The sequence below is a fragment of the Pogoniulus pusillus genome, chromosome 29 (genome assembly GCF_015220805.1).
Source record: "Pogoniulus pusillus isolate bPogPus1 chromosome 29, bPogPus1.pri, whole genome shotgun sequence".
NCBI classification, from domain to species: domain Eukaryota; kingdom Metazoa; phylum Chordata; class Aves; order Piciformes; family Lybiidae; genus Pogoniulus; species Pogoniulus pusillus.
Genome location: NC_087292.1, coordinates 5,846,277 through 5,857,715, shown reverse-complemented (window position 1 = coordinate 5,857,715; position 11,439 = coordinate 5,846,277). Strand labels below are relative to the sequence as shown.

General features: G+C 44.6%; 1 long non-coding RNA gene across 1 annotated transcript in view; it reads right to left on the bottom strand.

Annotated features, from left to right (window-relative positions):
* Positions 1-406: 406 nt before the first annotated feature.
* Positions 407-11,439, bottom strand: part of LOC135188542 (uncharacterized) — a 110,851-nt gene continuing 99,818 nt past the window's right edge. Inside the window, exons 2-4 of the long non-coding RNA XR_010307738.1 lie at positions 2,112-2,259; positions 1,078-1,230; positions 407-577 (exon numbers count right to left, since the gene is read on the bottom strand). This is a non-coding gene — a long non-coding RNA (uncharacterized LOC135188542). The remainder of the gene's footprint in view (positions 578-1,077; positions 1,231-2,111; positions 2,260-11,439) is intronic.

The window sequence follows — 11,439 nt, the reverse complement described above, 5'->3', positions numbered from 1 at the left end:
AGATTCTCCCCACATTTCATTTCCCTACTTTTTAGATGATAGAACTGTTACATAAACAAGTCAATGATACGTTCACCTTTAGAAGGGCTTCTGGAGAAGCAATTGGATGATATAGGGCACTGCTATTTTCTTCTTTGGAAGATGCTGTATATATTGCCACAGAAATGGCCTAAAGCTTTACAGAGATATAAAGCCTGAAGCCAGACGATTAGCCACAGACTCCCATCTTGCTGCAGAATTATGCTCACATTTACATTTGAAAGAATTATGAGCCACAGACTCCGGAAAAAAAATTAAAAAGAAGGGGGGGGGGAACCTGATTTACACTCTGTAGAGATTTCTCTCCCTGGGGAGTAAACCAAGGGAACATAAATAAAGAGCAAGGCCATCAAGAAGTACACCTCTGAGCCGGCAGATAGCCCTCAAGAACAACCATCAGCCCACAGCTTCTCTGTGTGATCATGAGGTTCACAAATTGACACACAAATGGCAGATGACACAGTATCAGCTTCACTCAGTTACAGCTGTCTGTATGAGACATTCTTCTGACACCTTGAAAGCCAGTAAACAACTTGCCCTATGCAAACAAGAAGAAACCCTTTCACCAGCATGAAGGTTACACCAGTCCCATTAGCAGCTGAGCATGGTCAGATCCTGCAGCGCAGGAAGGGATGGATGGAGAGAATGAGATACACAAGCAAGCAGCAGCCTTCAAATAAGCAAAAGCAGTGATGAAGCTGATAGGTGCAGGAAGAGATGGACAGTGGGGTCCTCAAAGGAGGATACATAGAATTCTCCTAGAGAGGACTGTGTGAGCTTGTCACACAGCAAACCAATGAATTGCTGAAATTAGAGCAAATCTGAAAGAGATCTACTCATATGAGAGGAAAAGAGTTGATCTATTCTGCCCTTCTTTTATTCTGTCTTAATCTAGTTCCAGTTTCTTGATCTGAATATTTGCTGGTTTAAAGCATCTCTATATTCTCTTGGTTGCAGTCCATTAAAACACAGCTTTTGCAATTTGAAACCTTTTTTTCTGGAGAGCTCACTTTTAGGAGGAAGCACAGACAGACTCACCTGGAAGCTCTGGCAAGCTCAGAGTCCTGTCCAAGCAACAGGTATGAACAAACACTGTTGTACTACTGGGTATTGCAGGTAAGGTTTTGGTAAAGTTCTCACTGTGTGTTCCAACAAAGCTCAGTCTCCTTAACTTGTAACCCATTTAAGAACCTGGTAGAAACAGAAGAGCTAGGAGGAGACTGGAAGGAGCGCAGGTGTAGAGCTCTGCTGGTGTTAGGAATATTGTGCTCACTTCCAGCTCTTAGAAAAACCACTGCTGTGCTCATAGCCTGCAGCATGACCCTCAGCCACTCACTCCACACTCCTGGGGAGCATGTCCCTTTGCTTCCTTTCTCATACAGCAGATCAGTGCTGTTCCTTGAACTGCAAACTCTTCAGCATAAACTTTGTGTCTTGCTCTGTATTTGTTCAGAGTTTACTGTGAGGAAGCTCTTATCTGAGCCAGATGATCCTTACACTAGGAGAGCAAACGTTGCTCTCATGCTCTCCCACTGCACAGGCTGAACATCACTCCCAAACCTGCACAGTTCTACTGTACGAAAAGAGAGCACAGCTTGCCATGATTTTTCAGCCAGGAATCCCAGTATTAACCAAAAAGAAAAATCCTAAATTCTATTCCACTGACCTTTAATGTCATTGTCACCAAGCATGCACCTGGCAGCACCCAATCAAAATCTTCCAGGACACTGTAACCTTGATACTATTGACCAGCACTGCTCTGATTTAAATTTCAAACAGCCTGCAATTTTGATTCCTCTTTCCCCCAGCTCTGAAAGCAAACATTATGGATTTTATAGGGAAGAGGGCCCTGGCCACACACTTGATTTGCACAATCTCCGCATACGTGAAAAGGCAGTCAATACAAACAGAATTAATTTTAATTAACCTTAATATGCTGATGAAAACAGTGGGGAGTTTTCACAAATATATCAGCAGAGTCACATACACAAAAATATCTGCTTTGTTAATTACACATGCACACATCCAATAATACAGTCATGGCTAATTATAGGACTTGCTTCTGAACTTACGTTGCTATGATCAAGCCGAGGCACCACTGGAGTCAATAAGCAGGTGTCCTTCTTTTGGTTAGGCAGGGCAGACCTTGGTGCTGAGATTTTGATTAGTAGCCTGGTCAAAAATCTCCAGTTCTCCATCTCATCATCAGATCTCTGGTACCTGTTTGGGATGGGAAGAAATGTATTATAATTCCCCAGCCTGGAAAAACCTCTGGAAGAATTGCTCCTGGATCACAAACACCATCAATTGCAGCCTCTCTCAGGAAGTCCAAGAAGCCATACTCATTCCTGCAAGATCAGGATTAGCTACTCAAAACTGCTTATGCTGATATAAAACCAGTGAAGAGAGGCAATCAAGAATGCAGATTCTGAAACTGATGCATGTAATTAGCAAACAAACATCACCAAGTGAATCCAGACCCCTATTACTCCATTTAAGCCTAGGTAGACATCAGCTGTAGCTTTTGGTGCACAATCTCTTAATGCACATGGTCTGAGAGGAGAGGGCACTTTGGATCATAGAATTTCAGGGGCTGGAAGGGACCTCTAAAGATCATCTGAAATACATCGACATGGTTCTTGAATATCCTCACAGAGGAAGACTCCACAGCCTCCCTGGGCAGCCTGTTCCACTGCTATCACCCTCACAGTGAAAATTTATTCCTCAGGTCCACATGGAACCTCCCATGCCTTAACTTCCACCAATTGCTCTTTGTCCTGTCACTGGGCCTCACCAAGAAAAGGCTGCCCCCATCCTCCTGCCACTCACTCCTTACATAGTTATAGACGTGAACAAGGTCACCCCTTAGTTGTCTCCTCCCCAAGCTAAAAGCCTCAGCTCCCTCACCCTCCTCACAAGGAAGATGTCCAACTTCCTTAATCATTGTTGTGACTGTGCTGGACTCTGATTGTTCACTGCTGTGGGAATCTCAGGCCAGAGCAGACATCTGAACATGAACTGGTCTAAAGGTCTCTGCTCTTTGCTGTGGTAGACCTCATAGGCCCAAAGCAGGCTTCTGCGCGCCCTGCCTTGCCTAGGCATGCTTTGCTGCCCCACCAGGGGCAAGCACAACCTGGAGCCACTGAGTCTGGCCTGCCCAGGGTCCCGTGGTGTAAGGGGCACACATTCTGCTTGTGCTGCCTAGTGCAAGGCCTGTGCTGTTCCCAAACTGGGGACAAGTGAGCCTGTGGCTTTGCCCAATCTGGTAAGGTTTGGCTAACTGCCATCCTGCTTAGCTAGTCTGTGTCCAAAGGGCAATGAAACTTGGCCCACACTGATAAAAGGGGAAATGCAGGTGGACAGCCTGCTTTTGCTGCCCTGCTCTGTGCCTGCTCCCTCTGCTGTGCCCAGCCCTGCTGCTCTTGCACACTGCCTTACTGCTGCCTCCTGAACTCCACTGCCGCCAGTGATCAGCAGCAGCCCCTGGATGCCTGCAGGCAATCAGCTGTGTGGCCAGCGTGACACCGTGCTGAGGCTGCACCACATCTGCCTCTGCACCTGCAGGTCCTGCCTAGAACCCCTGGACATATATAGAGATTGTCCAGAATAAGCCAGGAGAACAGGGTCAGAGATTGTCTGTGTCCTTTCCTCAGAAGCTGCAAAGTCTCAACATCCAACAAAACAGAGTCCCCTGAAAGCATTTGGGCACTGTCTGGACTGTGGCTAGCCCCTGCAAGTGGGTAATGATCATCTGTGAGTAAATGCTTCAATGCCTCTTTGTAATTCTCTATTGCCTTCTGCCATGGAGCAGAAAGAGCTCCTTGAGCCCAGCTACTGGGCAAGCGGCGCATTGACCACAAAGAGCATTTGACCATGGGAATCTTCTCTTCCAGTTTAATTAAATGTTTATGCATGTTGCTGGTTATTACTAGATCTAGGTATTATCCATAGAATGTTCCCTTGACCGTGTAAGAACCAAATAATTATTAAAATTAGTGGTTGGGGGTGGCAGAGTTCTGAATAGCAACATGAATAAACAGTATTAATGTTGGAAAATATCATCTCGCATCAATTAATTTCCCCTCCCCAACACTCTTGAAAGAGCCAAAGCTAAGTCGTTTCCACCAACTGCTTTCCAGTGTGCCCCTACATTCCAGAGAACCAGCTTTCTGTGCTGCCTCTAAGGCTGACCCAGGCACAGCTGAGAGAATCTAAAATGAAACTTGTAAGGAAAAGGTGAAGAAGTTAAACACTTCAAAGAATAAAACTTCTTTTATGGTTGTTGCTGGAAACACATAGTGCCTGGTCCTGAAAACATGCTATGATAAATCTGTGTACTGGCCAAATTTCTGGCTATGGCTGAGGTTTTTTGTTTTGTCCAAAAGCAACCTTTGGGGAAAGGACACACACACACACAAAGTGCTTTCTTAGCCTTCCTCAGGCCTCTTCTCTTCCTTTATCAGCACAGTGAATGCATGCATAAAGAGCAGTGATACCAGACACAAACCCAGGCGCTCAATATTCATTTAGCTGGAAGAAAACCACCTCCAAAACAATGGATTCAAGAATAGAGTTATGCCCCAAAAATCATGAGATTTGGGACTCCCTCTCTTTGCTTTCTACTTTTTAATCTTCCAGGGTGCTTCTGAGTTAATGTTTCTACATATGAAAGCCTGCAGGCTAGGAACTGATTTAAGATACACCGAAGAATCTCATTAACACAAATCCAAGAACTGTTTTTTAAAGGAAATACACAGGTAGTACAAAATTTCAAGTCATGACAACTGGCAGCAGTGCATAAAATATCAATATCTAGCTAATGGCCCCAGAATGATTACTGGTTAATGAGTTGGAGCACTCAACAATAATGGGAAAAAAAAATCATCAGAAGAAATGTTTCTCTTCTAGAATGGCTGCTAAGAATGATACCAAAATGTTTCTCTTCTAGAATGGCTGCAAAGAATGATACCAAAATGTTTCTCTTCTAGAATGGCTGCTAAGAATGATACCAAAATGTTTCTCTTCTAGCATGGCTCTGAAGAGTTATACCAAAATGTTTCTCTTCTAGCATGGCTCTGAAGAATGATACCAAAATGTTTCTCTTCTAGCATGGCTCTGAAGAATGATACCAAAATGTTTCTCTTCTGGCATGGCTGCAAAGAATGATACCAAAATGTTTCTCTTCTAGCATGGCTCTGAAGAGTTATACCAAAATGTTTCTCTTCTAGCATGGCTGCAAAGAATGATACCAAAATGTTTCTCTTCTAGCATGGCTGCGAAGAGTTACACCAAGTCAGGCAGAATCACAGCCTGTTTACTTAAGTGATGGTGGACTAAGCAATGTCATAGGTGGTACTGTAAAAGTAAGCCTGGTGATACACCTTGATTTGCACCTACATAACCAAGCAAAAAGAAGCCCAAACAGAGTATCTGTGTAATTAGGGCAAATATGATCTGGTCTTAAGATTGTAAACCTAGCCACTCCGTGTGTAAATAATGCTATTGACTGTTAACATTTTCCTCATGTCCAGAATCTGTGTGGGGTTAGAGCCAAACTGCTAACATCCTTGTAGATCACAGTATCACAGATCACAGTATCATCAGGGTTGGAAAAGACCTCACAGATCATTAAGTCCAACCCTTTACCACAGAGCTCAAGGCTAGACCATGGCACCAAGTGCCACGTCCAATCCTGCCTTGAGCAGCTCCAGAGATGACGACTCCACCACCTCCCCGGGCAGCCCATTCCAGTGTCCAATGACTCTCTCAGGGAAGAACTTTCTCCTCACCTCCAGCCTAAATTTCCCCCATCATAGCTTGAGGTTGTGTCCTCTTGTTCTGGTGCTGGCCACCTGAGAGAAGAGAGCAACCTCCTCCTGGCCACAACCACCCCTCAGGTAGTTGTAGATAGCAATAAGGTCACCCCTGAGCCTCCTCTTCTCCAGGCTAACCAATCCCAGCTCCCTCAGCCTCTCCTCGTAGGGCTGTGCTCAAGACCTCTCCCCAGCCTCGTCGCCCTTCTCTGGACACGCTCAAGCATCTCAATGTCCCTCCTAAACTGGGGGGCCCAGAACTGAACACAGCACTCAAGGTGTGGTCTAGCCAGTGCAGAGTACAGGGGCAGAATGACCTCCCTGCTCCTGCTGGCCACACCATTCCTGATGCAGGCCAGGATGCCACTGGCTCTCTTGGCCACCTGGGCACACTGCTGGCTCACGTTCAGGCGGGTAGCTAAGGAGACACAAGCATGCTATGAATTGTATTTGTAAAAGCTTCAAAACAAGCTGGTGCTGTGTAGCAATAGACCACGTCTCCCTTCTCGCAGTATCTTCATGTTTGGAACATACCTGACATACTTGAAGTTTATTTTCATTAGATGCATTACCAGATCTGTACAAATGCTGCTGCCACTTGCCCTCCTCCCTATAATTAGCATCTGAACTTGGAAACTGTAGAAAATTGCACTGTCAAAACTCAGGCTTCAGACTAAAAGATGAAAATAATTGTGCCTTGAGTAGTCTGCTTGGTAACAAGTGTTGCAAGCACTCTGGCTTACCTGCAAAAGCTTTGATGCAGGAGTTCATGAGCTCAAATAGCACATTCCAGACCTTGCAGCAGTGCTTCCCTCTGTTTTAGACCTTAACAAATGCACTACAAAAAATAAACATTTGCTTGGCAGTTGTACTTATTGGAGGTTCTCTCCTTTTTAACTGATTGAGAGCGTTAGAGTCACATTAAAAAAGAACCAAAACATAAGGGCACGTACAGGAGGGAAAGTTTGGAGTAATGAACAAAGCCACTTACTCCCTCTCAAAGGCAGAGTGAGGCAGAGAGGGAGATGAAAGCTTTCATTTCATTTTATGTGCAAAACAGAACAGACATCTCCCATAGACATGCTAATGAAGCATTGATTTGCCGGGGTGACGTTTGCTACCACAAGGCTCTCCACCTTGGACTTGCAGGAGAAACCGACTCACAATTAATTAACTCCTTTCCAGATTATTTGAAAGCCAAGCTGGGCTCAGCCCGGTTCTGGGATAATGCCTGTTCTGTTAGCCATGTGCAGATCGATTCATGCATACCCACAAACATCCAGATCCAAAGGCAGAGGCCGAATTTTAGGAGCATGTGTACATATGCAGAGATATAAAACAGTGAAGTATATGTAATATTTCAAGTGTACACATGTTTGTAGCCACTGAATCCCACTGCTCTAAGCATTCATGTACTTTTGCCATCAGCTCAGCACTTCCATGGGAGAATTTCAACTCCCATCACTTCAGGACAACTCCTGACTCACTCACCCACACCTTCCTTACCAAAAGGTTATATCAAACCCCAGTACATGATACCAAACATTGCACCCCGCTGTTGTAACCACCACATGAATTTTCTCAGGCACAGAAGGGGACTGTGGCAAATTCTGGGCTTTCTAGGCCAAGAGGAACTGGGAACTACTGGAGAAACTCCAGCAAAGACTGCTATGATGGTGAGGGGCTTGGAGCTTCTCTGTGAGGAGGAAAGGCTGAGAGACCTGGGACTGTTGAGCCCGGAGAAGAGTAGCCTAAGAGGAGATTTTCACAATGATGATCAACAGCTAAAGTGTAAAGGGCAAGAGGACAGGGCTAGATTCTTTCCAGTGGTGCTCAGCAACACAACAAAGGGCAAAAGACACATATTGGTGCTCAAGACATTCCACAAAAACATGAGGAAAAACTTTTCCATGAGAGTACCAGAGCCCTGGACCAAGCTGCCCAGAGAGGCTGTGAAGTCTGCTTCTCTAGAGATTACAAACCTGTTCTACACAGGATACTGAGCAACATATTCTGGATGACCCTCCTTTAGGAGGGAGGTGGGACTAAGTGATCTCCAGAGGTCCCTTCTAGCCCCCACCATACTGAGATTCTCTGACTAGCACTCTTGTCTCTCCATTAAAATAGCAATAACTTAAAAAGATAGCTTCTCTTTAAAGGGAACTGAAGGATAACAGTGGAAATAAAAATCACTCGGGTCTCTGTTTTCAGAAAACAGAAGCTGGAGTGGAATGTAACTGTACAACTCTCTTTCAGTTTGGAAGAGTAATCTACTACACACACACACACCAGAAATTGTCTTGCTGTATTCACACTTTGAGGCAGAGACACATGAAACTCTACACCTTCCATAGCACAGATTTATCATTTGCCCTGCACCCACCGGAGCCTCAATCCAGCATGGCAGCCCCCTTCATCAAAGGGGGTTGAGTCACCTTCACTGAGTTCTACCCCTTCAGCTGTGGGGGTAGTTCTATCCCCTTCTGTAAAGTTTACCTCTATTAATCAATGTTTGAAGTGGCAAAGAAGGGAGCTCAGAGTAAGAACAAATGCTACATTCTCAATGGGAGTTGCTCTGAGTGCTAGTCAGCCCCTTAAAATCTGAGACGGAATTAAGGACAGAAGTTCTTGGTTTGGTTGAAAAATAATTGTTTGGGAAATAAGAAAAACAGATTCTTTTTAATTGATGTATTTAATCTTCTGCAACAAGAATTCCAGAGGCTTCCACAGAAGTGGACTTTTTTCCTTGCTTAGATTAAAAAAAAAACTAACACTTTTCCTTGAAACTCACTAGTTTAGACTTGGTGTTTCAAGCCCTGTGGCAGGGCTTTAAAAGCTGTAGTAGATTTGCATTTCACTTTAAGAGACCTAAAACCAGCTCACAGTGACTTTGTCCTTTTCCTTCCAGGATGCACATAAGAATTATGAATATGAGATGAGATATAATTCTATTGGATATTTTGATTTACAATAAAAATGAGAATTACTTTTAAGTAACAGATCTAGAAGATCAAAAGCCTGTAAGGCAGTAGGACCATAAATAAGGTTCAAGCTACTATTCCTTAAAGATTTTAATTTGAGAATTGAAATAAATCTCTAACTGTCCACAGACACACACACACATTCCCTGACTCCTTCCTCCATGAATCCCATTAACGTGAATTCCAAGCAGGGCTCACCTTCACAACAGCTACTATTGACAGGGGGTAGATGATCAATACAGAACAGACTGGAAGCTCATTTTCAGAAATTGATAAAAGTTCAAATCCCAGAGGGGTTAGATGATTTACAGCAAAGGTTAAAGCTATGCATTCTACTTCTCTCTCAGAAGCCAGGCTTTTTCCAGATGCTTCCAAGCATTTGACTTTTTTTCTTTAATGCCTCTAAATTTGAATACTAATTCTTTTTTCTTTATTAGAATTCATAGCTGAAGTAGAAATTAAGTTAGCTGAGAGTTAGCATCTATCAAGCAGGAGATTTATCTTAGCACACAAGATAACTTTCCTTGTACAACAGCTGCAAGGATTACAGAGCTGGCCCTTATTAGGACCTACTCTGCATCTGCCAAACACCACCAACACCGCTAAGTTGTTCTACTTGCTCCAGGCTGCCACCCTCCTGCAATTGATCACATTGATCCTAACACCCTCCCCATTAGGATATTAATGAGAACTGAGATGCCTTCTCTTCTCAGGTCCCATTTCAAGGGGTTCACAAGCTTATGAGGAGACAAGATTTCATATGGTCAGAAACCAAGAAGCACATAAGAACAACAAGGAGAGGAGTAAGCATCAGCTTCATGTAGAGTTGGGAGCATGAGAGCTGCTTCATGGCAGCTGGGAGTGATGCCAGCCCAGCATGGGGGAAGGAAAGGTCTCAAGAAAAATGGAGAATTCACCTTCTCCAATGAAGTAGCACAGATCAGTGGCAGTGGTGCTTTCCCATGAGCTACCTGCTTGTCCCTCTCCAGTTCAGACACCTTCTTATCACCCTCATCTCCTTTATTCAAGGCATCTCTCCTCTGATTAAGAGGCAGCAGCACAAAGTTAAAAACTGCTTTCCCTCCCGGATCATCAACAATGAGTAGCCTCACTATTGAGGTACTCTAGCTGAAATACTAAGAGAAGGGCCAGTGCAGAGTTCCTCAATTCAAGAGAGATGTTGTGGTGCTGGAAGGTGTCCAGAGAAGGGCAAAAAGGCTGGTGAAAGGCCTGGAACACAAACCCTATGAGGAGAGGCTGAGGGAGATGGGAATGTACAGCCTGGATAAGAGGAGGCTCAGGGGTGACCTCATTGCTGGCTACAACTACCTGAAGGGAGCCTGTAGCCAGATGGGGTTGGTCTCTTCTCCCAGACAACCAGCAACAGAAGAAGGGGACACAGTCTCAAGTTGTGCTGGGGAAAGTACAGGCTGGATGTTAGGAGGAAGTTGTTGGCAGAGAGAGTGACTGGCACTGGAATGGGCTGCCCAGGGAGGTGGTGGAGTCACCATCCCTGGAGGTGTTCAAGACTGGATGAGGCACTTAGTGCCATGGTCTAGTTGACTGGACAGGGCTGGGTGCTAGGTTGGACTGGATGATCTTGGAGGTCTCTTCCAACCTGGTTGATTCTATGAGTCCTGACTCAGTCCAAACCCTAATGTTGATGTTATTACATAAAAGTACCACAGAGTATGTAGGGACGACTCCATATCTGTCACAGCAGCCAGAGCCATTTCATACTGTGTGCTTTTGATTAGTCCACTGACACGCTGGGACTGGCTAACTGCGTGAGCTTTCCTGTCAACACTTTGGCCCTTGATTTGCTTCATTAAATCACAGCTTCAAATTACTTTTTTTCTGCACCCCCACCCCAAGGATTTTTTTCCTTCTAGTTCTTTGAATGCCCCACGCTGTTTAAATTACATGTTCATTTTGGAATACCCAGACTATTTATCTAGGAGGCAATTTTAAGAGTCATGTGAAATTAATTTTCCCAACCCCAAAGTTCCTGGGTACCAGCTTCCAATTCAACCATGGAATTTCCTGGTGGTGCAGCGTGGTTCAGGTTTCTCCACACCTCCAGAGCTGCCCCACCAGCAGTGAGGCTGTAACATGCATGCCCCCCCTACTAGTTCTGCTACTTTCTTACTAAGCTTTTCAACAGCAAATTAAAGCCTACCTTAACTAGTTTGTAAATATTAGTTAAGTCACTCTTAACATTGAATTCACATTTTGTGATGTGAACATGGTTCAAACAACAGAGTACACAACAAGTAGCATGAAACTCAGTCTGGAAAGTTAACAACTGAGAGTCCTGGGGCTGTTCAGCCTGGAGCAGGCTGAGAGGGGATCTTCTCAATGTTGATCAATAGCAAAGGGCTGGAGTCAAGAGGATGGGGCCAAGCTCTTTTCAGTGGTGCCAAGTGAAAGGACAAGGGGGAGCAGGAGCATACTGGAATCCTTCAGGTTCCATCTAAACATGAGGGAAAACTTCTTTGCAGTGAAGGTTCTGAAGCCCTGGAGCAGGCTGCCCAGAGAGGTTGTGGAGTCTCCTCTGGAGAGATTTCAAGCATGCTTAGATATTGTTGCTCAGGATGACCCTGCTT